We start from the raw sequence: 26,237 nt of genomic DNA on the forward strand, positions 1-26,237 counted from the left end.
TCATCCATCTATGATTTATATGGTTGTGTTTTTGCATTTGATATGATAAAACAGTTTACCGATTTTTTTCGAAAGGAATATACTGTAACTATAGGGAGTGCGGGATGTAACCTTAGGGGGGTGCTGAGGAAGTTGTGTCACCGGGGCTCATGAGATATCACCCAGAGGTTTATATACAGTAAAAGAGGCCACGTAATTGGCACACCGTAGGTTACAGACTGATGCTGATTTATTCTTTTACTTTAAATTATACTGATTATTATCTGATTATTTTATTATACATGGAGTTAGCTGAGCATGAATGCGAAAAAGTAGTAATGGCCTCATACATGAGCGAAACGCTGAGTGTGTGACCCATAGCAAACGGTGTGGAAGAACTAGTACTGGAAAAATGAAGCACATAGTATGATTGTTAAAAGCAAGGACATTATTTTCTCATATTGATAGATAATAGTTGAAGGAAGGATTCTTCAGCCAACAGCATTCTCTCCCTAGTCCTACATAACATACACAGGACCGCTCGTTTTCACTGAGCGCTCCGGTGTTCTGAGCGCGAGAGCCGCTGTCAAACTCCCCTGACGACGGCGGCTTATCTCCCGCAGAACAAAAGGGTCTGCTGTCACCAATTCAACATTATATTTTTTTTTTCTCCCACAACATCATCTATCAGGATATTTGGGAGCCCCCTATACACATTAGACTGTCGCCTGATCTTGATGAAATCTGTGAGTTTGGCCAACGTTAGTCTAACGAAAGAAAAGCCTCCTAAAAATTTAGGATACACTGGTACATGCATGTTTTAAGCAGGAACAAAAATGGAGGTTTATGGGAGCAAAAACACTCAACAAATCCGAACTATAATATTTTTGAAAAATAAAACCAACAAAACACCTCAATCCCCAAAAAAGACAACATAAATGAAGAAAAATACCATAGGAAAAAAGGCGTAAAAAAAGGATTTCTTACAAAAACGTGTGAAGGTACCTTACGTATATTGTAAATCCACTAAAAAGGTGTCAGCTATTTTGTCTTTTTATTTTTTTTTTTGCACTAGAACACATGTACCTAAGAAAAAGACTAGTGCTCTTACTATGGAGGGGCAATTTTCATACAAACCGCAGAAGGGTCAACATTTTCATAACAGGACCTGTATTTGGAAAAAAGAACAGCAGTTTCCAATTTGTGGGAGCACAACCTTTACAGTTTTGTCAGATTATGACAACTCCTTTTAAAAAAATCTCTGAAGCCAAGCTGCTGGAGGTTTCTCCTCCAGGAGCCCCAATAATCAGCTGCTATCACAAGGAGTAGTGTAATCTAAGCTCTGTAATATAAGTCATCACATGGAGCTCTGAAAAATAGAGCTGCCCAAGAGCTGAAGGTTTTATGTGCTTGACCGTCCTCCAGACACTAAAGGCCCCCATACACATTATGTGACTATTGGATGAACGATGCTTCAGCTAATTGTTTGGCCAACAGACATCTTGGCCGTCTCTACCATACCCAGGAGCACCAGCTTGGCCAAGTGCTCCTGTGTGCTCTATGAGAAGGACTCTGCCTGATACGTCGACTGGTGACTTATCGCCGGGAGAACTATACGATTGGAGGTCCAAAATCGAACATGCCCTATCGGCATCTCCTCCCGACAGTCAACCAGCACTTCCCATATACGTTAGACTGTAGGCCAATCCCATTGATAGCGGCAAGCTCAGCCAACATTTTTGTAGTGTTCATGGGGGTCTTAAGGGCATATTCAAGCAGTTTTTTGATCTTTAACCCCTTAATGACAGGGCCAATTTTTTTAAAATCTATCCCATGCTTCAAATGAGAATCACCTATTCAAGTCTATGGTTGCACAAAAAATTGGATCCTTTATGGATCATCTGTATTGTATCCTATTTTTACAGATATTACAGATATATTGCTATTATTAACCTAGGAAAGTATTAAGTTTTCTAGATTTAAACTGTTGATGTGTAAATACAGATGTCATATAGACGTAAAATACATACACACGGATGGAATAAGGATGAAAATCATCTTAGTTTTTTTTTTTGTTATGAAAACGCGATGATTTTTCTTATGCTCATCTGAACCTGGTCTAATACTAATAGATTATTTGTGACTTTCTTTGGATTCACCCTCAGTTCCCTGAGTGTATCCCCTCTGGGCCCAGGCTTAGACAGGCTTATGGCTGCTTGATACTGCTCAGATAGACATTTCATGTGGGAGTTTCCTGGGTGAAAGTCGTGAGTCTGTTCACCTCGGGAGTGTTTACTTGGATAAGACAACAGAAAAAGAAAGAGAGTAAAGCCCTGAGTCATGACTGCTGACCTGGGGGACAAGAACCCTGCAGAAAATCAGCATGCTAACAGGAGAGATAACGGTGGCATGTGGGCAGAAACTGGATCTGACCATAGATAACTTTATACAGGTGCTTCTCACTAAATTAGGCTGCCGTCACACTAGCAGTATTTGGTCAGTATTTTACCTCAGTATTTGTAAGCCAAAACCAGGAGTGGAACAATTAGAGGAAAAGTATAATAGAAACATATGCACCACTTCTGGATTTATCACCCACTCCTGGTTTTGGCTTACAAATACTGATGTAAAATACTGACCAAATACTGCAAGTGTGACGGCAGCCTAAGAATATCATCAAAAAGTTAATTTATTTCAGTTCTACAATACAAAAAGTGAATCTCATATTATATAGTCATTACAAACAGAGTGATCTATTTCACGTGTTTATTTCTATTAATGTTGATGATTATGGCTTACAGCCAGTGAAAATCCAAAAGTCATTATCTCAGTATATTAGAATACTTTATAACACCAGCTTGAAAAATGAGTTTAAAATCTGACATGTTAGCCTAGTTAAATGTTTGTTCAGTAAATGCACTCAATACTTGGTCGGGGCTCCTTTTGCATCAATTACTGCATCAATGCGGCGTGGCATGGAGGCGATCAGCCTGTGGCACTGCTGAGGTGCTATGGAAGCCCAGGTTGCTTTGATAGTAGCCTCCAGTTCATGGGTTGTTGGGTCTGGTGTCTCATCTTCCTCTTGACAATACTCCATAGATTCTCTATGGGGTTAAGGTCAGGCGCGTTTGCTGCCAATCAAGCACAGTGATATACTGTTGTTTGTAAACCAGGTATTGGTACTTTTGGCCGTGTGGACAGGTGCCAAGTCCTGCTGGAGAATGAAATTTCCATCTCCAAAAAGCTTGTCGGCAGAGGGAAGCATGAAGTGCTCTAAAATTTCCCGGTAGACGGCTGCTCTGACTTTGGTCTTGATAAAACACAGAAGTGGTGCATATGTTTCTATTATACTTTTCCTTTGATTGCTCCACTCCTGGTTTTGGCTTATAAATACTGATGTAAAATACTGAACATGTGAGCCTGGCCTCATACGTAGAGGTGGCAAAATATGTCCGCTAAATAAAAAATACTCCCTAATTTATGTTTAGTAATAGATATGGTTCACTTACCCATAATAGAGATCCAAGAGTAGGGCATATGTGGAATTGCAAGATTCCCTGCAAATCCCCTGAAGATCTATCCATGTGCTAAAATCCATTTTTTCGGCACTTTAACCCCTTTCTGACATTAGATGTACTATCCCGTCGAGATGGGGTGGGCCCGTATGACCACCGACGGGATAGTACGTCATAGCGATCGGCCGCGCTCACGGGGGGAGCGAGGCCGATCGCGGCCGGGTGTCCACTGTCTATCGCATCTGACATCCGGCACTATGTGCCAGGAGCGGTCATGGACCGCCCCCGACACATTAACCCCCGTGACACTGCGATCAAACATCATCGCAGTGTTCCGGCGGTATAGGGAAGCATCGCGCAGGGAGGGGGCTCCCTGCGTGCTTCCTTGAGACCCCCGGAGCAACGCGATGGGTCTCTTACCTCTCTCCTCCCTGCAGCAGGCCCGGATCCAAAATGGCCGCGGCATCCTGGTCCTGCAGGGAGGTGGCTTCACACCGCCTACTCAGAGCAGGCGCCAGGAAGCCTCCAGGAGCTGTGCACATCAGATCGCCGATCTGACACAGTGCACAGCAAAGTGTCAGATCGGCGATCTTACACTATAACATGATGCCCCCCACTGGGGCAATGTTATAGTGTAAAAAAAAACAATATTCACATGTGTAAAAAAATTAAAAAAAAATCCCCCCAAAAATTCAAAAAATATATATATATTGTTCCTATAAATACATTTCTTTATCTAAATAAAAAAAACAATGAAAGTACACATATTTAGTATCGCCGCGTCCGTAACGACCCGACCTATAAAACTGTTCCACTAGTTAACCCCTTCAGTGAACATAGTAAAAAAAAAAAAAAACAAGGCAAAAAACAACGCTTTATTATCATACTGCCAAACAAAAAGTGGAATAACACGCAATTAAAAAGACGGATATAAATAATCATGGTACCACTGAAAACGTCATCTTGTCCCGCAAAAAACAAGCTGCAACACAGCATCATCAAAGAAAAAATAAAAAAGTTATAGTCCTCAAAATAAAGCGATGCAAAAATAATTATTTTTTCTATAAAATAGTTTTTATCGTATAAAAGCGCCAAAACATAAAAAAATGATATAAATGAGGTATTGCTGTAATTGTACTGACCCGAAGAATAAAAATGCTTTATCCATTTTACCAAACGCGGAACGGTATAAACGCCTCCCCCAATAGAATTTCATGAATAGCTGGTTTTTGGTCATTCTGCCTCACCAAAATCAGAATAAAAAGCGATCAATAAATGTCACATGCCTGAATATGTCACCAATAAAAACGTCAACTCGTCCCGCAAAAAACAAGACCTCACATGACTCTGTGGACCAAAATATGGAAAAATTATAGCTCTCAAAATGTGGTAATGCAAAAAATATTTTTTGCAATAAAAAGCGTCTTTCAGTGTGTGACGGCTGCCAATCATAAAAATCCGCTTAAAAACCTGCTATAAAAGTAAATCAAACCCCCTTTCATCACCCCCTTAGTTAGCAAAAAATAAAAAAAATAAAAAAATGTATTTATTTCCATTTTCCCATTAGGGTTAGGGTTAGGGCTAGGGTTAGGGCTAGGGTTAGGGTTAGGGCTAGGGCTAGGGTTAGGGCAAGGGTTAGGGCTAGGGTTAGGGCTAGGGTTAGGGCTAGGGTTAGGGCAAGGGTTAGGGCTAGGGTTAGGGCTAAGGTTAGGGCAAGGGCTAGGGTTAGGGTTAGGGTTGGGGCTAGGGTTAAGGCTACAGTTAGGGTTGGGGCTAAAGTTAGGGTTAGGGTTGGGGCTAAAGTTAGGGTTAGGGTTTGGATTACATTTATGGTTGGGAATAGGGTTGGGATTAGGGTTAGGGGTGTGTCAGGGTTAGGGGTGTGGTCAGGGTTACCGTTGGGATTAGGGTTAGGGATGTGTTTGGATTAGGGTTTCAGTTATAATTGGGGGTTTCCACTGTTTAGGCACATCACGTCCGATCTCAATTCCAGCCAATTCTGTGTTGAAAAAGTAAAACAGTGCTCCTTCCCTTCCGAGCTCTCGCGTGCGCCCAAACAGGGGTTTACCCCAACATATGGGGTATCAGCGTACTCAGGACACATTGGACAACAACTTTTGGGGTCCAATTTCTCCTGTTACCCTTGGGAAAATACAAAACTGGGGGCTAAAAAATAATTTTTGTGGAAGAAAAAAAAAATTATTTTCACGGCTCTGCGTTATAAACTGTAGTGAAACACTTGGGGGTTCAAAGTTCTCACAACACATCTAGATAAGTTCCTTGGGGGGTCTAGTTTCCAATATGGGGTCACTTGTGGGGGTTTCTACTGTTTAGGTACATTAGGGGCTCTGCAAACGCAATGTGACGCCTGCAGACCAATCCATCTAAGTCTGCACTCCAAATGACGCTCCTTCCCTTCTGAGCTCTGCCATGTGCTCAAACGGTGGTTCCCCCCACATATGGGGTATCAGCGTACTGAGGACAAATTGGACAACAACTTTTGGGGTCCAATTTCAACTGTTACCCTTGAAAAAATACAAAACTGGGGGCTAAAAAATTATTTTTGTAGAAAAAAAATAATTTTTATTTTCACGGCTTTGCGTTATAAACTGTAGTGAAAAACTTGGGGGTTCAAAGCTCTCACAACACATCCAGATGAGTTCCTTAGGGGGTCTACTTTCCAAAATGGTGTCACTTGTGGGGGGTTTCAATGTTTAGGTACATCAGTGGCTCTCCAAACACAACATGGTGTCCCATCTCAATTCCTGTCAATTTTGCATTGAAAAGTCAAACGGCGCTCCTTCCCTTCCGAGCTCTCCCATGCGCCCAAACAGTGGTTTAACCCCATATATGGGGTATCAGCATACTCAGGACAAATTGTACAACAACTTTTGGGGTCCAATTTCTTCTCTTACCCTTGGGAAAATAAAAAATTAGGGGCGAAAAGATCATTTTTGTGAAAAAATATGATTTTTTATTTTTACGGCTCTGCTTTATAAACTTCTGTGAATCACTTAATGGGTCAAAGTGCTCACCACACATCTAGATAAGTTCCTTAGGGGGTGTACTTTCCAAAATGGTGTCACTTGTGGGGGGTTTCAATGTTTAGGCACATCAGTGGCTCTCCAAACGCAACATGGCGTGCCATCTCAATTCCTGTCAATTTTGTATTGAAAAGTCAAATGGTGCTCCTTCGCTTCCGAGCTCTGCCATGCGCCCAAACAGTGGTTTACCCCCACATATTGGATATTGGCGTACTCAGGACAAATTGTACAACTTTTGGCGTCCATTTTCTCTTGTTACCCTTGGTAAAATAAAACAAATTGGAGCTGAAGTAAATTTTTTGTGAAAAAAAGTTAAATGTTCATTTTTATTTAAACATTCCAAAAATTCCTGTGAAACACCTGAAGGGTTAATAAACTTCTTGAATGTGGTTTTGAGCACCTTGAGGGGTGCAGTTTTTAGAATGGTGTCACACTTGGTTATTTTCTATCATATAGACCCCTCAAAATGACTTCAAATGAGATGTGGTCCCTAAAAAAAAATGGTGTTGTAAAAATTAGAAATTGCTGGTCAACTTTTAACCCTTATAACTCCCTAACAAAAAAAAATTTGATTCCAAAATTGTGCTGATGTAAAGTAGATATGTGGGAAATGTTACTTATTAAGTATTTTGTGTGACATATCTCTGTGATTTAATTGCATAAAAATTCAAAGTTGGAAAATTGCAAAATTTTCAAAATTTTCGCCAAATTTCCATTTTTTTCACAAATAAACGCAGGTAACATCAAAGAAATTTTACCACTATCATGAAGTACTATATGTCACGAGAAAACTGTGTCAGAATCACCAGGATCCGTTGAAGCGTTCCAGAGTTATAACCTCATAAAGGGACAGTGGACAGAATTGTAAAAATTGGCCCGGTCATTAACGTGCAAACCACCCTTGGGGGTAAAGGGGTTAAAGGGAATCTGTCACCAGTTTTTTTGTTACCTATTCCAAGAGTAGCATGATGTAGGGGCACAGACCCTGATTCCAGTGGTATGTGATGCTAATTATTCTCAGGACTCTTTCATACAAATGAAGATCAGGAACAATAAAGCCTCTTCTGCCATCTATTCCACCAGATTTTCGCGGGAACATTAAAAAGTTTTTCCAGTTCCGAGTCCTCTGCTTTTGCTGCATGGTTCTACATAATAATAATAATGGTGGTAGTAGTTCACCTCCCCATGTGTCTCTGTCCCTCTTTTTTGGGGTATTTTTTATATTTTCTAAAAATGTTTTGCAATATTTCTTTGTACTTGTCTCCACTACATTACTTGTTAATAGGTCAATTGAATAAACACATGTATACCATACACGTATCCATCTTCCAGACAGTTATGCAATTCTGTAGCACGGGTATGGGCATATACAGCAGTGTCACATATAACCTGAGATACGCTGGGACATGCTGTACCAGTAAACATGAGACATCAGATAAATGTGCTGCACCCCTGAGGGCACTCACCTATATGATGCAAGTAATGGGAGATGACAGTATGTGACACTAGTGAGTACAGCAATGATGTAGATGGTATATAGCGCACAACCAGTTCTTGTTCACAACTAGTCCTAATCCAGGTTTAACTCCAATTTATGCAATCAGAAAAGCCATTTTTTATATATACTGTTGAAAATGGCTCATTTTTCATAACTGTGCTCATTGGCGGACACAGACATTAAGGCTACTTTCACACTAGCGTCGGGAACAACCCGTCGCTGTGCGTCGGGCCGACGTTCCCGACGCTAGCGTGGTCTCCGCCGCACAACGGGGGCAGCGGATGCATTTTTCCCACGCATCCGCTGCCCCATTGTGAGGTGCGGGGAGGTGGGGGCGGAGTTCCGGCCGCGCATGCGCGGTCGGAAAAAGCGGACCGTCGGGAGCAAAAAACGTTACATGTAACGTTTTTTTCTCCCGACGGTCCGCTACCACACGCCCAAGCGTCGCAAAACGGATGCGACGTTTGGCAATGCGTCGCAAATGCGTCGCTAATGTTAGTCTATGATGAAAAAACGTATCCAGCAAGAACTTTTGCTGGATGCGTATTTTCGGCAAAACGACGCATTTGCGACGTATTGCAGTTAACGCTAGTGTGAAAGTAGCCTTAAAGGGCCCCTGTGAAAGAACACTATATGGGCCCTTTGTGGTCCAAGAGCTCCTAAAAATGCTCTGGAGGTAAAAATGGGCCACTTACCTCTTGGACCCCTGTGCTGCCGCACAGGTTGCATCAATGATATGTCCGCCCCTGCTGTGCTGCATGATTTTCATCCATTTTATACCTATGTGTTCATTTTTTACTTTCAGTGCGGCATATACTGTATCCAAGTGTCTTCTACCATTAAACAGTAAAATCTGGACAGCACTCTGATCGATGACATCCCTCTGCTTCTTCACAGATCTATTGATTTGAATGGACGAGCTAGATTGGATTAAAAATGGACACGTCTCCGTTTTATTCACATAAAAACAGATATGTCTGCAGCCCCATAGACTATAATGGTCGTGTCTTCTATTCTTGAAATCACACACATGAAAACCAGCTGTCTGAATGGGAACTAAGGCATAATCTATTCTTTATTAATATCACCTCCACCGACTGATACTTGCTACTTCTGGAACCCCTGGCAGAAAACTCATGTTGTAAGGAGAAGATTTGCCCTGGCGTATAAGGGCCCATACTCACTTGCGAGAAACTCGAATGAGTCTCGCATGTTAATACCCGGTGCTGCAACCGGCACCCAGATTGGAGCATGCAGCCGCATAGCAATACATGCAGCCGCACGCTCCGCTCCTGAGTGCCGGGTATTGCCGTGCGAGACTCATCCGAGTTTCTCGCAAGTGAGTATGAGCCCTTAATGTTTTATTACATGGTGCCCATTCAAAATAACACCTGTTCACACTCAGTCTATGTTTGGATGTGACGGTCAGTTTTTTGAAGTTTGCATTCAAAATAGCAGACTGCTATGGCTCAGCCAAGCCCACCGCTGCCAGGTCTGCTCTTACTTAGCATTTCTCCATCCTGGCTAATAGAGGTGGAAACGGGTTGACCAGCAAGCAATACTTACCTCTCTGATCCCCCGCGACTCCTATTTTAACCCAGCCCGGTCCGCGACCAGTCTCATCATCCTGCTCTAGCGATGAAATGCGACCCATGCAGCTAATCACTGGCTACATAAGGGCCCTTCTACAGCTGGTGATCCTCACATGACCAGAACATTGTACCTGCAGCTAGATGTAGAAAGCGGTGTGAGAACGGTGGTCGAAAGGTGATTATTGCTTCTTTTGTTTTTATAAACCACTTCTGAACCTTAAAGGGGGTTTCCTATGAACAAAGTCAATTTTAATCAACAATTTAATCTCCACAATTGGATGTGTTTAAAAAAAATGTTCCTGTGCTGAGATAATCTTATAAATGTGCTCCTGCTGTGTACTGTGTAATGGCCGTGTCTGACCGCACAGGGACATGGTCTGATCATACCACAGCTCCTGGGCTGGGGAGGAAGCAAAAGAATATACAGACATCACAGCAGGGAATCACAGCTGATTTTTTCTTTGAGGTAAAACATTGCTTAAAAACAGGCAGGGAAATGTTTTACCTCACAGAATCAGCTGTGATCCCAAGATGTCTTGTCTGTATACTCTCTTTTGCATCCTCCCCTACCCAGGAGCTGTGGTATGATCAGACCATGTTCCTGCACGGTAAAGGCCCCGTCTCACATAGCGAGATCGCTAGCGAGATCGCTGCTGAGTCACAAGTTTTGTGACGCAACAGCGACCTCAGTAGCGATCTCGCTATGTGTGACACGTACCAGCGATCAGGCCCCTGCTGTGAGATCGCTGGTCGTGTCGGAATGGCCTGGGCCGTTTTTTGGTTGTTGAGGTCCCGCTGACATCGCTGAATCAGTGTGTGTGACACCGATCCAGCGATGTCTTCACTGGTAACCAGGGTAAACATCGGGTTACTAAGCGCAGGGCCGCGCTTAGTAACCCGATGTTTACCCTGGTTACCAGCGTAAATGTAAAAAAAACCAAACAGTACATACTCACCATCTGATGTCCGTCAGGTCCCTTGCCGTCTGCTTCCCACACTGACTGAGCGCCGCAAAGTGAAAGTGAAAGTACAGCCCAGCGGTGACGTCACCGCTGCGCTCTGCTCTCACTGTACGGCGGCACTCAGTCAGAGTAGGAAGCAGACGGCAAGGGACCTGACGGACATCAGATGGTGAGTATGTACTGTTTGTTTTTTTTGGTAACCAGGGTAAACATCGGGTTACTAAGCGCGGCCCTGCGCTTAGTAACCCGATGTTTACCCTGGTTACCCGGGTTATCATGATTCTCAATGGCGAGAGAACATAGCCCAGCATATATGAGAATTAGCTCTTGGAAGATGGAAACTATACTGACCATGAACTAAACCTGCCGCACAACTAGAAGTGGCCGGGTAGCATGCCTACGTTTTTTAACCCTAGATGCCCAGCGCCAGCCGGAGAACTACCTAATCCTAGCAGAGGAAAAGACAGTCCTGGCTCACCTCTAGAGAAATTTTCCCAAAAGGCAGACAGAGGCCCCCACATATATTGGCGGTGATTTTAGATGAAATGACAAACGTAGTATGAAAATAGGTTTAGCAAAATCGAGGTCCGCTTTCTAGATAGCAGGAAGACAGAAAGGACACTTTCATGGTCAGCAGAAAACCCTATCAAAACACCATCCAGAAATTCCTTTAAGACTCTAGCATTAACTCATAACACCAGAGTGGCAATTTCCGATCACAAGAGCTTTCCAGACACAGTAACGAAACAGCAGCTGTGAACAGGAACAAAATGCAAAAATACACAAGGACAAAAGTCCAACTTAGCTGGGAGTTGTCTAGTAGCAGGAACAAGCACAGAAGGCTTCTGATTACATTGTTGACCGGCAAGAAACTGACAGAGGAGCAAGGTTATATAGCGACTCCCACATCCTGATAGGAGCAGGTGAACAGAGGGGATGATGCACACAAGTTCAATTCCACAAGTGGCCACCGGGGGAGCCCAGAATCCAATTTCACAACAGTACCCCCCCCTCAAGGAGGGGGCACCGAACCCTCACCAGAACCACCAGGGCGATCAGGATGAGCCCTATGAAAGGCACGGACAAGATCGGAGGCATGAACATCAGAGGCAGTGACCCAAGAATTATCCTCCTGACCGTATCCCTTCCATTTGACCAGATACTGGAGTCTCCGTCTGGAAACACGAGAGTCTAAGATCTTTTCCACAACGTACTCCAACTCACCCTCAACCAACACCGGAGCAGGAGGCTCAACGGAAGGCACAACCGGTACCTCATACCTGCGCAACAATGACCGATGAAAAACATTATGAATCGAAAAGGATGCAGGGAGGTCCAAACGGAAGGACACAGGGTTAAGAATCTCCAATATCTTGTACGGGCCGATGAACCGAGGCTTAAACTTAGGAGAAGAAACCCTCATAGGGACAAAACGAGAAGACAACCACACCAAGTCCCCAACACAAAGCCGAGGACCAACACGACGACGGCGGTTGGCAAAAAGCTGAGTCTTCTCCTGGGACAACTTCAAATTGTCCACCACCTGCCCCCAAATCTGATGCAACCTCTCCACCACAGCATCCACTCCAGGACAATCCGAAGATTCCACTTGACCGGAGGAAAATCGAGGATGAAACCCCAAATTACAGAAAAACGGGGACACCAAGGTGGCAGAGCTGGCCCGATTATTGAGGGCGAACTCCGCCAAAGGCAAAAAAGCAACCCAATCATCCTGATCCGCAGACACAAAACACCTCAAATATGTCTCCAAGGTCTGATTAGTCCGCTCGGTCTGGCCATTAGTCTGAGGATGGAAAGCAGACGAAAAAGACAAATCTATGCCCATCCTAGCACAGAATGCCCGCCAAAATCTAGACACGAATTGGGTCCCTCTGTCAGAAACGATATTCTCAGGAATACCATGCAAACGAACAACATTTTGAAAAAACAGAGGAACCAACTCGGAAGAAGAAGGCAACTTAGGCAAGGGAACCAGATGGACCATCTTAGAGAAACGGTCACACACCACCCAGATGACAGACATCTTCTGAGAAACAGGCAGATCCAAAATAAAATCCATCGAGATGTGCGTCCAAGGCCTCTTCGGGATAGACAAGGGCAACAACAATCCACTAGCCCGAGAACAACAAGGCTTGGCCCGAGCACAAACGTCACAAGACTGCACAAAGCCTCGCACATCTCGTGACAGGGAAGGCCACCAGAAGGACCTTGCCACCAAATCCCTGGTACCAAAGATTCCAGGATGACCTGCCAACGCAGAAGAATGAACCTCAGAGATGACTCTACTGGTCCAATCATCAGGAACAAACAGTCTACCAGGTGGGCAACGATCAGGTCTATCCGCCTGAAACTCCTGCAAGGCCCGCCGCAGGTCTGGAGAAACGGCAGACAATATCACTCCATCTTTAAGGATACCTGTGGGCTCAGAATTACCAGGGGAGTCAGGCTCAAAACTCCTAGAAAGGGCATCCGCCTTAACATTCTTAGAACCCGGTAGGTACGACACCACAAAATTAAACCGAGAGAAAAACAACGACCAGCGCGCCTGTCTAGGATTCAGGCGCCTGGCAGACTCAAGGTAAATTAAATTTTTGTGGTCAGTCAATACCACCACCTGATGTCTGGCCCCCTCAAGCCAGTGACGCCACTCCTCAAAAGCCAACTTCATGGCCAAAAGCTCCCGATTCCCAATATCATAATTCCGCTCGGCGGGCGAAAATTTACGGGAAAAAAAAGCACAAGGTCTCATCACGGAGCAGTCGGAACTTCTCTGCGACAACACCGCCCCAGCTCCGATTTCAGAAGCGTCGACCTCAACCTGAAAAGGAAGAGCAACATCAGGCTGACGCAACACTGGGGCGGAAGAAAAGCGGCGCTTGAGCTCCCGAAAGGCCTCCACAGCATCAGGGGACCAATCAGCAACATCAGCACCCTTCTTAGTCAAATCAGTCAATGGTTTTACAACATCAGAAAAACCAGCAATAAATCGACGATAAAAGTTAGCAAAGCCCAAAAATTTCTGAAGACTCTTAAGAGAAGAGGGTTGCGTCCAATCACCAATAGCCTGAACCTTGACAGGATCCATCTCGATGGAAGAGGGGGAAAAAATGTATCCCAAGAAAGAAATCTTTTGAACCCCAAAAACACACTTAGAACCCTTCACACACAAGAAATTAGACCGCAAAACCTGAAAAACCCTCCTGACCTGCTGGACATGAGAGTCCCAGTCATCCGAAAAAATCAGAATATCATCCAGATACACAATCATAAATTTATCTGTTGTGAATTTGGATTCTGGGCTCCCCCGGTGGCTACTGGTGGAATTGAACTGGTGTTGTCATCTTCTCTGTTCACCTGTTCCCATCAAGATGTGGGAGTCGCTATATAACCTTGCTGCTCTGTTAGTTGCTTGCCGGTCAACAATGTTATCAGAAGCCTCTCTGTGCTTGTTCCTGCTCCTAGACAACTACTAGATAAGTTGGACTCTTGTCCATGTTTGTTTTTGCATTTTTGTTCCAGTTCACAGCTGAAGTTTCGTTACTGTGTCTGGAAAGCTCTTGTGAACAGGAATTGCCACTCTGGTGTTATGAGTTAATGCCAGAGTTTTAAAGTAATTCCTGGATGGTGTTTTGATAGGGTTTTCAGCTGACCATGAAAGTGTCCTTTCTGTCTTCTGCTATGTAGTAAGTGGACCTCAAATTTGCTAAACCTATTTTCATACTACGTTTGTAATTTCATCTTAATTCACCGCCAATACATGTGGGGGGCCTCTGTCTCCTTTCGGGGTATTTCTCTAGAGGTGAGCTAGGACTAATATTTTCCTCTGCTAGCATTATTTAGTCCTCCGGCTGGTGCTGGGCATCTAGAATCAACGTAGGCATGCTACCCGGCCACTGCTAGTTGTGCGTTAGGTTTAGTTCATGGTCAGCTCAGTTCCCATCTTCCAAGAGCTAGTTCCTATATATGCTGATGCTATGTTCTCTTGCCATTGAGAACATGACAGTTTGACCGGCCCACTAAAGGGTTAAAATCCTTGGCTGAGAAAGGAGAGAAATAAGAAGTCTGCTGAGAATTTTTTTTTTTTTTTTTTTTTCTCTCCTTCTAATCTTTGAATGGCTCTGTGTCCACCTGTTTGTAATGGATCTTCAGAGTGTGACTGCAGGTTTGAATAATCTCGCCACGAAGGTACAAAATTTGCAAGACTTTGTTTGTCATGCACCTGTATCTGAGCCGAGAATTCCTTTGCAGGAATTTTTCTCGGGGAATAGATCTGGGTTTCGGAATTTTCGAAATAATTGCAAATTATTTTTGTCCCTGAAATTTCGCTCTGCCGGAGACCCGGCACAGCAGGTCAGGATTGTGATTTCCTTGCTCCGGGGCGACCCTCAAGACTGGGCTTTTTCATTGACACCAGGGGATCCTGCGTTGCTCAATGTGGATGCGTTTTTTCTGGCCTTGGGGTTGCTTTATGACGAACCTCATTTGGAGCTTCAGGCAGAAAAAACTTTGATGTCCCTATCTCAGGGGCAAGATGAAGCTGAAATTTACTGTCAGAGATTCCGTAAATGGTCTGTGCTTACTCAGTGGAATGAGTGCGCCCTGGCGGCGACTTTCAGAGAGGGTCTCTCTGATGCCATTAAGGATGTTATGGTGGGGTTCCCTGTGCCTGCGGGTCTGAATGAGTCCATGACAATGGCTATTCAGATCGATAGGCGTTTGCGGGAGCGCAAACCAGTGCACCATCTGGCGGTGTCCACTGAGAAGTCGCCAGAGAGTATGCAGTGTGATAGAATTCTGTCCCGAAGCGAGCGGCAGAATTTTAGACGGAAAAATGGGTTGTGTTTCTATTGTGGTGATTCTACTCATGTTATATCAGCATGCTCTAAGCGCTCTAAAAAGCTTGATAAATCTGTTTCCATTTGCACCTTACCGTCTAAGTTTATTCTATCTGTGACCCTGATTTGCTCTTTGTCATCTATTACTACGGACGCCTATGTCGACTCTGGCGCCGCTTTGAGTCTTATGGATTGGTCCTTTGCTAAACGCTGTGGGTATGATTTAGAGCCTTTGGAGACTCTTATTCCTCTGAAGGGGATTGACTCCACCCCATTGGCTAATAATAAACCACAATACTGGACCCAAGTAACTATGCGTATTAATCCGGATCACCAGGAGATTATTCGCTTTCTGGTGCTGCATAATCTACATGATGATTTGGTGCTAGGATTGCCTTGGCTGCAATCTCACAACCCAGTCCTCGACTGGAAAGCTATGTCTGTATTGAGCTGGGGATGTAAGGGGGCTCATGGGGATGTACCTGTGGTTTCCATTTCATCATCTATTCCCTCTGAAATTCCTGAGTTCCTGTCTGACTATCGTGACGTCTTTGAAGAATCCAAGCTTGGTTCATTACCTCCGCACCGAGAGTGCGATTGTGCCATAGATTTAATCCCGGGTAGTAAATACCCAAAGGGTCGTTTATTTAATCTGTCTGTGCCTGAACATGCTGCTATGCGAGAATATATAAAGGAGTCCTTGGAAAAGGGACATATTCGTCCATCGTCATCTCCCTTAGGAGCCGGTTTTTTCTTTGTGTCAAAAAAAGACGGCTCTTTGAGACCATGTATCGATTATCGGCTTTTGAATAAAATCACTGTAAAATATCAATACCCATTGCCGTTGCTGACTGATTTGTTTGCTCGCATAAAGGGGGCCAAGTGGTTCTCTAAGATTGACCTTCGTGGGGCGTATAATTTGGTGCGTATCAGGCAGGGGGATGAGTGGAAAACCGCATTTAATACGCCCGAGGGCCACTTTGAGTATTTAGTGATGCCTTTTGGTCTTTCAAATGCTCCGTCAGTTTTCCAGTCCTTTATGCATGATATTTTTCGCGATTATTTGGATAAATTTATGATTGTGTATCTGGATGATATTCTGATTTTTTCGGATGACTGGGACTCTCATGTCCAGCAAGTCAGGAGGGTTTTCCAGGTTTTGCGGTCTAATTCTTTGTGTGTGAAGGGTTCTAAGTGTGTTTTTGGGGTACAGAGGATTTCCTTTTTGGGATATATTTTTTCTCCCTCTTCCATTGAAATGGATCCTGTCAAGGTTCAAGCTATTTGTGATTGGACGCAGCCCTCTTCTCTTAAGAGTCTTCAGAAATTTTTGGGCTTTGCTAACTTTTATCGTCGATTTATTGCTGGTTTTTCGGATATTGCTAAACCATTGACCGATTTGACTAAGAAGGGTGCTGATGTTGCTGATTGGTCCCCTGACGCTGTGGAGGCCTTTCGGGAGCTTAAGCGCCGTTTTTCCTCTGCCCCTGTGTTGCGTCAGCCTGATGTTGCTCTACCTTTTCAGGTTGAGGTCGACGCTTCTGAGATCGGAGCTGGGGCAGTGTTGTCGCAGAAAAGTTCTGACTGCTCCGTGATGAGGCCTTGTGCCTTCTTTTCCCGTAAATTTTCGCCCGCTGAGCGGAATTATGATGTTGGGAATCGGGAGCTTTTGGCCATGAAGTGGGCTTTTGAGGAGTGGCGCCATTGGCTTGAGGGGGCCAGACATCAGGTGGTGGTATTGACTGACCACAAAAACTTGATTTATCTTGAGACCGCCAGGCGCCTGAATCCTAGACAGGCGCGCTGGTCATTATTTTTCTCTCGGTTTAATTTTGTGGTGTCATACCTACCGGGTTCTAAGAATGTTAAGGCGGATGCCCTTTCTAGGAGTTTTGAGCCTGACTCGCCTGGTAAATCTGAGCCCACAGGTATCCTTAAGGATGGAGTGGTATTGTCAGCCGTTTCTCCAGACCTGCGGCGGGCCTTGCAGGAGTTTCAGGCGGATAGACCGGATCGTTGCCCACCTGATAAACTGTTTGTTCCTGATGATTGGACCAGTAGAGTCATCTCTGAGGTTCATTCTTCTGCGTTAGCAGGTCATCCTGGCATTTTTGGAACCAGGGATTTGGTGGCAAGGTCCTTCTGGTGGCCTTCCCTGTCACGAGATGTGCGAGGCTTTGTGCAGTCTTGTGACGTTTGTGCTCGGGCCAAGCCTTGTTGCTCTCGGGCTAGTGGATTATTGTTGCCCTTGCCTATTCCTAAGAGGCCTTGGACGCACATCTCGATGGATTTTATTTCAGATCTGCCTGTTTCTCAGAAGATGTCTGTCATCTGGGTGGTGTGTGACCGTTTCTCTAAGATGGTCCATTTGGTTCCTCTGCCCAAGTTGCCTTCTTCTTCCGAGTTGGTTCCTCTGTTTTTTCAAAATGTTGTTCGTTTGCATGGTATTCCTGAGAATATCATTTCTGACAGAGGGACCCAATTCGTGTCTAGATTTTGGCGGGCATTCTGTGCTAGGATGGGCATAGATTTGTCTTTTTCGTCCGCTTTCCATCCTCAGACTAATGGCCAGACCGAGCGGACTAATCAGACCCTGGAGACATATCTGAGGTGTTTTGTGTCTGCTGACCAGGATGATTGGGTTGCTTTTTTGCCATTGGCGGAGTTCGCTCTCAATAATCGGGCCAGCTCTGCCACTTTGGTGTCCCCGTTTTTCTGTAATTCGGGGTTTCATCCTCGATTTTCCTCTGGTCAGGTGGAAACTTCGGATTGTCCTGGAGTGGATGCTGTGGTGGAGAGATTGCATCAGATCTGGGGACAGGTGGTGGACAATTTGAGGTTGTCCCAGGAGAAGACTCAGCTTTTTGCCAACCGCCACCGTCGTGTTGGTCCTCGGCTTTGTGTTGGGGATTTGGTGTGGTTGTCTTCTCGTTTTGTCCCTATGAGGGTCTCTTCTCCTAAGTTTAAGCCTCGGTTCATCGGCCCGTATAAGATATTGGAGATTCTTAACCCTGTTTCCTTCCGTTTGGACCTCCCTGCATCCTTTTCTATTCATAACGTTTTTCATCGGTCATTATTGCGCAGGTATGAGGTACCGGTTGTGCCTTCCGTTGAGCCTCCTGCTCCGGTGTTGGTTGAGGGTGAGTTGGAGTACGTTGTGGAGAAAATCTTAGACTCTCGTGTTTCCAGACGGAGACTCCAGTATCTGGTCAAGTGGAAGGGATACGGCCAGGAGGATAATTCTTGGGTGAATGCATCTGATGTTCATGCCTCTGATCTGGTTCGTGCCTTTCATAGGGCCCATCCTGATCGCCCTGGTGGTTCTGGTGAGGGTTCGGTGCCCCCTCCTTGAGGGGGGGGTACTGTTGTGAATTTGGATTCTGGGCTCCCCCGGTGGCTACTGGTGGAATTGAACTGGTGTTGTCATCTTCTCTGTTCACCTGTTCCCATCAAGATGTGGGAGTCGCTATATAACCTTGCTGCTCTGTTAGTTGCTTGCCGGTCAACAATGTTATCAGAAGCCTCTCTGTGCTTGTTCCTGCTCCTAGACAACTACTAGATAAGTTGGACTCTTGTCCATGTTTGTTTTTGCATTTTTGTTCCAGTTCACAGCTGAAGTTTCGTTACTGTGTCTGGAAAGCTCTTGTGAACAGGAATTGCCACTCTGGTGTTATGAGTTAATGCCAGAGTTTTAAAGTAATTCCTGGATGGTGTTTTGATAGGGTTTTCAGCTGACCATGAAAGTGTCCTTTCTGTCTTCTGCTATGTAGTAAGTGGACCTCAAATTTGCTAAACCTATTTTCATACTACGTTTGTAATTTCATCTTAATTCACCGCCAATACATGTGGGGGGCCTCTGTCTCCTTTCGGGGTATTTCTCTAGAGGTGAGCTAGGACTAATATTTTCCTCTGCTAGCATTATTTAGTCCTCCGGCTGGTGCTGGGCATCTAGAATCAACGTAGGCATGCTACCCGGCCACTGCTAGTTGTGCGTTAGGTTTAGTTCATGGTCAGCTCAGTTCCCATCTTCCAAGAGCTAGTTCCTATATATGCTGATGCTATGTTCTCTTGCCATTGAGAACATGACATTTATCCAAATAATCGCGGAAAATGTCATGCATAAAGGACTGGAAGACTGAAGGGGCATTTGAAAGACCAAAAGGCATCACCAAATACTCAAAATGGCCCTCGGGCGTATTAAATGCGGTTTTCCACTCATCCCCCTGCTTGATTCGCACCAAATTATACGCCCCACGGAGATCAATCTTAGAGAACCACTTGGCCCCCTTTATACGAGCAAACAAATCAGTAAGCAGTGGTAACGGATATTGATATTTAACCGTGATTTTATTCAAAAGTCGATAATCAATACACGGCCTCAAAGAGCCGTCTTTCTTAGACACAAAGAAAAAACCGGCTCCTAAGGGAGATGACGAAGGACGAATATGTCCCTTTTCCAAGGACTCCTTTATATATTCTCGCATAGCAGCGTGTTCAGGCACAGACAGATTAAATAAACGACCCTTAGGGTATTTACTACCCGGAATCAAGTCTATGGCACAATCGCACTCCGGGTGCGGAGGTAGTGAACCAACCTTGGGTTCTTCAAAAACGTCACGAAAGTCAGACAAGAATTCAGGAATCTCAGAGGGAATAGATGATGAAATGGAAACCAAAGGTACGTCCCCATGAGTTCCTTTACATCCCCAGCTTAACACAGACATAGCTCTCCAGTCGAGGACTGGGTTATGAGATTGCAGCCATGGCAATCCCAGCACCAAAACATCATGTAGATTATACAGCACCAGAAAGCGAATAACCTCCTGGTGATCCGGATTAACACGCATAGTCACTTGTGTCCAGTATTGTGGTTTATTACTAGCCAATGGGGTGGAGTCAATCCCTTTCAGAGGTATCGGAGCCTCCAGTGGCTCCAAATCATACCCACAGCGTTTGGCAAAGGACCAATCCATAAGACTCAAAGCAGCGCCAGAGTCGACATAGGCGTCCGCGGTAATAGATGACAAAGAACAAATCAGGGTCACAGATAGAATAAACTTAGACTGTAAAGTGCTAATTGAAACAGACTTGTCAGGCTTCTTAGTACGCTTAAAGCATGCTGATATAACATGAGTTGAATCACCACAATAGAAGCACAACCCATTTTTTCATCTAAAATTCTGCCGCTCGCTTCTGGACAGAATTCTATCACATTGCATATTTTCTGGCGTTTTCTCAGTAGACACCGCCAAATGGTGCACAGGTTTGCGCTCCCGCAGACGCCTATCGATCTGAATAGCCATCGTCATGGACTCATTCAGACTCGCAGGCACAGGGAACCCCACCATAACATCCTTAATGGCATCAGAGAGACCTTCTCTGAAAATCGCCGCCAGGGCGCACTCATTTCACTGAGTAAGCACAGACCATTTGCGGAATTTTTGGCAGTATATTTCAGCTTCATCTTGCCCCTGAGACAAGGACATCAAGGCCTTTTCCGCCTGAAGCTCTAAATGAGGTTCCTCATAAAGCAACCCCAAGGCCAGAAAAAACGCATCCACATTGAGCAACGCAGGATCCCCTGGTGCCAATGCAAAAGCCCAGTCTTGAGGGTCGCCCCGGAGCAAGGAAATTACAATCCTGACCTGCTGTGCAGGGTCTCCGGCAGAGCGAGACTTCAGGGACAAAAACAATTTGCAATTATTTTTAAAATTTTGAAAGTGAGATCTATTCCCCGAGAAGAATTCAGGCAAAGGAATTCTAGGCTCAGACATAGGTGCATGAACAACAAAATCTTGCAAATTTTGTACCTTTGTGGCGAGATTATTCAAACCTGTAGCTACACTCTGAAGATCCATTTGAAACAGGTGAACACAGAGCCATTCAAGGATTAGAAGGAGAGAAAGAGAGGAAGGCTGCAGTATAGGCAGACTAGCAAGTGATTCAATTAAGAGCACACTCAGAACTAGAGGAAAAAAAAAAAAAAAAAAAATTGTAGCAGACTTCTTTTTTCTCTCCTTTCTCAGCCAGTAATTTAACCCTTTTTTAGGCCGGTCAAACTATCATGATTCTCAATGGCGAGAGAACATAGCCCAGCATATATGAGAACTAGCTCTTGGAAGATGGAAACTATACTGACCATTAACTAAACCTGCCGCACAACTAGAAGTGGCCGGGTAGCATGCCTACGTTTTTTAACCCTAGATGCCCAGCGCCAGCCGGAGAACTACCTAATCCTAGCAGAGGAAAAGACAGTCCTGGCTCACCTCTAGAGAAATTTTCCCAAAAGGCAGACAGAGGCCCCCACATATATTGGCGGTGATTTTAGATGAAATGACAAACGTAGTATGAAAATAGGTTTAGCAAAATCGAGGTCCGCTTTCTAGATAGCAGGAAGACAGAAAGGACACTTTCATGGTCAGCAGAAAACCCTATCAAAACACCATCCAGAAATTCCTTTAAGACTCTAGCATTAACTCATAACACCAGAGTGGGAATTTCCGATCACAAGAGCTTTCCAGACACAGTAACGAAACAGCAGCTGTGAACAGGAACAAAATGCAAAAATACACAAGGACAAAAGTCCAACTTAGCTGGGAGTTGTCTAGTAGCAGGAACAAGCACAGAAGGCTTCTGATTACATTGTTGACCGGCAAGAAACTGACAGAGGAGCAAGGTTATATAGCGACTCCCACATCCTGATAGGAGCAGGTGAACAGAGGGGATGATGCACACAAGTTCAATTCCACAAGTGGCCACCGGGGGAGCCCAGAATCCAATTTCACAACACCGGGTGCTGCAGGGGGACTTCGGCATCGTTGAAGACAGTTTCAACGATGCCGAAGTTGTTCCCCTGATCGTTGGTCGCTGGAGAGAGCTGTCTGTGTGACAGCTCCCCAGCGACCACACAGCGACTTACCAACGATCACGGCCAGGTCGTATCGCTGGTCGTGATCGTTGGTAAATCGCTATGTGTGACAGGGCCTTAAGACACAGCCATTGCACAGTACACAGCAGGGGCACATTTATAAGATTATCTCAGCACAGGAACATTTTTTTAAACACATCCAATTGCGGAAATTATTATTATACCAAGATCTATTACAGCAATTAAAATGTACTTTGTTCGTGGGAAACCCCTTTAACCCCTTTTTGCCATTAAACGTACTATTCCGTCCATGTGACCCAGGCCCTACTTCCCATGGACGGAATAATAAGTCATAGGCGATCGGCCGCACTCACGGGGGGAGTGCAGCCAATCGCCGCTGGGTATCAGCTGATTATTACAGCTGACATCCGGCACTATGTGCCAGGAGCGGTCACATCAACCCCCGGAACACTGCGATCAAACATGATCGCAGTGTTCCTTCGGCATAGGTAAGCATCGCACAGGGAGGGGGCTCCCTGCGTGCTTCCATGAGACCCTCGGAACAACGCGATGTGATTGCGTTGTTCAGAGGGTCTCCTACCTCCTCCTCCCTGCAGGCCCCGGATCCAAAATGGCCGCGCGGCTCCTTCCGGGTCCTGCAGGGAGGTGGCTTTCAAGCACCTGCTCAGAGCAGGTGCCGGGAAGCCTCCCTGCAGTGCCTGTCAGATCGCTGATCTGACACAGTGCATTGCAAAGTGTCAGATCAGCGATCTGACACTATACCATGATGTCCACCCCTGGGGCAATGTTATAAAGTAAAAAAAAAATATTTACATGTGTAAAAAAATAAAATTCCTAAATAAAGAAAAAAAATAGATATTCTTCCAATAAATACATTTCTTTATCTAAATAAAAAAACAAAACAATAAAAGTACACATATTTAGTATCCCCGTGTCCGTAACGAAACTGTGCCACTAGTTAACCCCTTCAATGAACACCATAAAAAAAAACAGGCAAAAAACAAAGCTTTATTTTCATACCGCCGAACAAAAAGTGGAATAACACGCGATCAAGAAGACGGATATAAATAACCAAGGTACCGCTGAGAATGTCATCTTGTCCCGCAAAAAACCAGCTGCCATACAGCATCATCAGCAAAAAAATAAAAAAGTTATAGTCCTCAGAATAAAGCGATAATTATTTTTTATATAATTATTTTTTATATAAAATAATTTTTATCATATAAAAGCGCCAAAACATAAAAAAAAATAAATGAGGTATCGTTGTAATCGTACTGACCCAAAGAATAAAACTGCTTTATCAATTTTACCAAACGTGGAACGGTATAAACGCCCCCCCCCCCAAAAGAAATTCATGAATAGCTGATTTTTGGTCATTCTGCCTCACAAAAATCAAAAGCGATCAAAAAATGTCACGTGCCCGAAAATGGTACCAATAAAAACGTCAACTCATCCTGCAAAAAAACAAGGCCTCATGTGACTCTGTGGACAAAAATATGGAAAAATTATAGCTCTCAAAATGTGGAGATGCAAAAACTATTTTTTGCAATAAAAAGCGTCTTTTAGTGTGTGACAGCTGCCAATTATAAAAATCCACTAAAAAACCCTCTATAAAAGTAAATCAAACCCCCCTTCCTCACCCCCTTAGTTAGGGAAAAATAATAAAATTTAAAGAAATGTATTTATTTCCATTTTCCCGGCTAAAGTTAGAGTTAGGGTTGGGGCTAAAGTTAGGGTTAGGGTTGGGGCTAAAGTTAGGGTTAGGGTTGGGGCTAAAGTTAGGGTTAGGGTTGGGCTAAAGTTAGGGTTAGGGTTGGGGCTAAAGTTAGAGTTAAGGTTGGGGCTAAAGTTAGGGTTGGGGCTAAAGTTAGGGTTAGGGTTGGGCTAAAGTTAGGGTTAGGGTTGGGGCTAAAGTTAGGGTTTGGATTACATTTACAGTTGAGATTAGGATTGGGATTAGGGGTGTGGTTAGGGTTATGGTTGGGATTAGGGTTAGGGGTGTGTTGGAGTTAGGGGTGTGGTTAGGGTTAAGATTAGGGTTAGGGGTGTGTTGGGGTTAGGGGCATGTTCGGGTTAGGGGTGTGGTTAGGGTTATGGTTAGGGTTGGGATTAGGGTTAGCGGTGTGTTTGGGTTAGGGTTTCAGTTTGAATTTAGGGGTTCCCTCTGTTTAGGCACATCAGGAGCTCTCCAAATGCGACATGGCGTCCGATCTCAATTCCAGCCAATTCTGCGTTGAAAAAGTAAAATAGTGCTCCTTCCCTTCCGAGCTCTCCCGTGCGCCGAAGCAGGAGTTTACCCCAACATATGGGGTATCAGCGTACTCAGGGCAAATTGAATAACAACTTTTGGGGTCCAATTTCTCCTGTTACCCTTGGGAAAATACAAAACTGGGGGCTAAAAAATAATTTTTGTGGAAAAATAAAAGATTTTTTATTTTCACGGCTCTGCGTTATAAACTGTAGTGAAACACTTGGGGGGTTCAAAGTTCTCAAATCACATCTAGATAAGTTCCTTGGGGGGTCTAGTTTCCAATATGGGGTCACTTGTGGGGGGTTTCTACTGTTTAAGTACATCAGGGGCTCTGCAAATGCAACGTGACGCCTGCAGACCATCTAAGTCTGCATTCCAAAATGGCGCTCCTTCCCTTCCTAGCTCTGCCATGCGCCCAAACGGTGGTTCCCCCCCCCCCCCCCCCGCATATGGGGTTTCAGCGAACTCAGGACAAATTGGACAACAACTTTTGGGGTCAAATTTCTCCTGTTACCCTTGGGAAAATACAAAACTGGGGGCTAAAAAATAATTTTTGTGGAAAAATAAAAGATTTTTTATTTTCACGGCTCTGCGTTATAAACTGTAGTGAAACACTTGGGGGTTCAAAGTTCTCACAGCACATCTAGATATGTTCCTTAGGGGGTCTTCTTTCCAAAATGGTGTCACTTGTGGGGGGTTTCAATGTTTAGGCACATCAGGGGCTCCCCAAACGCAACATGGCGTCCCATCTCAATTCCAGTCAATTTTGCATTGAAAAGTCAAATGGCACTCCTTCCCTTCCGAGCTCTGTCATTCGCCCAAACAGTGGTTTACCGCCACATATGGGGTATCGGCGTACTCAGGACAAATTGTACAACTTTTTTGGTCCATTTTCTCCTGTTACCCTTGGTAAAATAAAACAAATTGGAGCTGAAGTCAATTTTTTGTGAAAAAAAGTTAAATGTTCATTTTTATTTAAACATTCCAAAAATTCCTGTTAAACACCTGAAGGGTTAATAAACTTTTTGAATGTGGATTTGAGCACCTTGAGATGTGCAGTTTTTAGAATGGTGTCACACTTGGGTATTTTCTATCATATAGACCCCTCAAAATGACTTCAAATGTGATGTGGTCCCTAAAACAAAATGGTGTTGGAAAGATGAGACATTGCTGGTCAACTTTTAACCCTTATAACTCCCTAACAAAAAAAAAAAATTGGTTCCAAAATTGTGCTGATGTAAAGTAGACATGTGGGAAATGTTACCTATTAAGTATTTTGCATGACATATCTCTGTGATTTAAGGGCATAAAAATTCAAAGTTGGAAAATTGCGAACTTTTCAAAATTTTAGCCAAATTTCCATTGTTTCACAAATAAATGCAGGTAATATCAAATAAATTTTACCACTATCACGAAGTACAATATGTCACGAGAAAACAGTGTCAGAATCACTGGGATCCGTTGAAGGGTTCCAGAGTTATTACCTCATAAAGGGACAGTGGTCAGAATTGTAAAAATTGGCCCGGTCATTAACGTGCAAACCACCCTTGGGGGTTAAAGGGTTAAATAAAAAAAGGCACTGTCTCCTAGTCAAATCCTTGAATAATGGGCTTTAACACTCTGGCTCTGTCTGGCATTGCAGTTCGCTCCG

General features: G+C 44.3%; 1 protein-coding gene across 3 annotated transcripts in view; it reads left to right on the forward strand.

The window, feature by feature from the left end:
• SLC51B (SLC51 subunit beta) overlaps positions 1 to 26,237 on the forward strand; it is a 49,201-nt gene that overhangs the window by 198 nt on the left and 22,766 nt on the right. Inside the window, exon 1 of one of the 3 annotated variants that reach the window (XM_077263328.1) lies at positions 8,939 to 9,177. The exons of the other annotated variants lie outside the window; for them this stretch is intronic. The gene's annotated coding sequence lies outside the window, so the exon portion shown is untranslated. Of the gene's footprint in view, positions 1 to 8,938; positions 9,178 to 26,237 lie in introns of those variants that run through there. 3 annotated transcript variants of the gene reach the window in all.

This window comes from Ranitomeya variabilis, chromosome 5, assembly GCF_051348905.1.
Source record: "Ranitomeya variabilis isolate aRanVar5 chromosome 5, aRanVar5.hap1, whole genome shotgun sequence".
Classification (NCBI taxonomy): domain Eukaryota; kingdom Metazoa; phylum Chordata; class Amphibia; order Anura; family Dendrobatidae; genus Ranitomeya; species Ranitomeya variabilis.